Below are 1,458 nucleotides of genomic sequence, written 5' to 3'. Positions count from 1 at the left end.
ACAACTCCCTGATTGAAACTCAGCATTTCCTTATATTATGAATGCAGACAACAACTCATAGTAGTATTAGCAGTACCTAGGACTCTGTTGGGCTTCCCAGGAGGCACTAGTGGTAAAAAAAAAAAAAAAAAAAAAAAAAACCTGTCTGCCAAGGCAAGAGACACGAGACACGAGTTTGATCTCTGGGTTGGGAAGATCCCTTGGAGGAAGGAATGGCAACCCACTCCAGTGTTCTTGCCTGGAGAATTCCATGAACAGAGGAGGCTGGTGGGCTATAGTCCATGGGGTCACAAAGAGTCAGACACAACTGAGTACACATACACGCATGGGACTTTGTCACCAATAGAAATCACAGATACTCTCCATCTCATATTACAATTATTGCAGATAGTTGGATTTATGGAAGTCATTAGACCCACTATCAGATCTTGTTAGCTAATGCATTACTATAAATGTACATACAGTACAATTTCACAGACTTGATAAATACAAATGGCTTTCTTTTTAATCCTATATTTTTCACCCTACACATTTAAACTTAAATTTGAAAGATTCTTTAGCTTCATCAAACTGGCATAACACTTATCATAAAACCTTCCCTACCTGCATGTCACCACCTGCATGGTTAAAGCTTGTCTGTTTCTAGCCTGAAAGTAGCAAGAAGCATGGAAGAGGCATATTCGTCTTTAGACCTAGGCACTGAAGTCATGCTTAGTTGCTCAGTCCTGTCTGACTCTTTGCAACCCCATGGACTGTAGTCTGCCAGGCTCCTCTGTCCATGGGGATTCTCCAGGAAAGAATACTAGAGTGGGTTGCCATGGGATAAGTTACCCACTCTGGTATTCATGGGCTTCCCTGGTGCCTTAGGTGGTAAAAAAAATCTGCCTGCAATGTGGGAGACCTGGAATCCATCCCTGGATTGGGAAGATCCCCTGGAGTAGGCACTGAAGGGACACATATTATTTCTTCACATTCCAGTTTCAAGAACATTAGCCTGCATCAGAAGCCCCCAGAGGACTTGTTAAAACACACATGGTGGGCCCTACTCTCAGAATTTCTTGGGTGGGGCCCAAGAACTTGCATTTCTAACCAACTCTCAGATGCTGCTGATGCTTTGAGAACCGCTGGTATGGAGCATAGTCAGATGGCCATAAATAGCTGCAAGGAATGCTGGGAAATGTGTAGCCAAGCAGTCATGTTTAAATATAGTGTTAGCCATACAGAAGGGCTCAAATAGAAGAACATGGGAAAGGTATTCAACATGTCTGGCAACAACTATGGTTGATGGGACAGATGGATTTTAGTGACCAGCTGTTAGCCTTCACCTACTAGAGTCTATCTACTGCCCTGACCCAAGTCTCCTATGAGGTATGCAGAAATCCAGGGAGTCCCCCACAGACAGAGATGTGCAGGGTAAGTTTGTATAAGTAATGGGGAAGGTGTCCTTGTCCCATTCTG

Source organism: Dama dama, chromosome X (assembly GCF_033118175.1).
Source record: "Dama dama isolate Ldn47 chromosome X, ASM3311817v1, whole genome shotgun sequence".
Classification (NCBI taxonomy): Eukaryota; Metazoa; Chordata; class Mammalia; order Artiodactyla; family Cervidae; genus Dama; species Dama dama.
The sequence above is the reverse complement of the archived record's forward strand: the minus strand, read 5'-3'. Positions refer to the sequence as shown.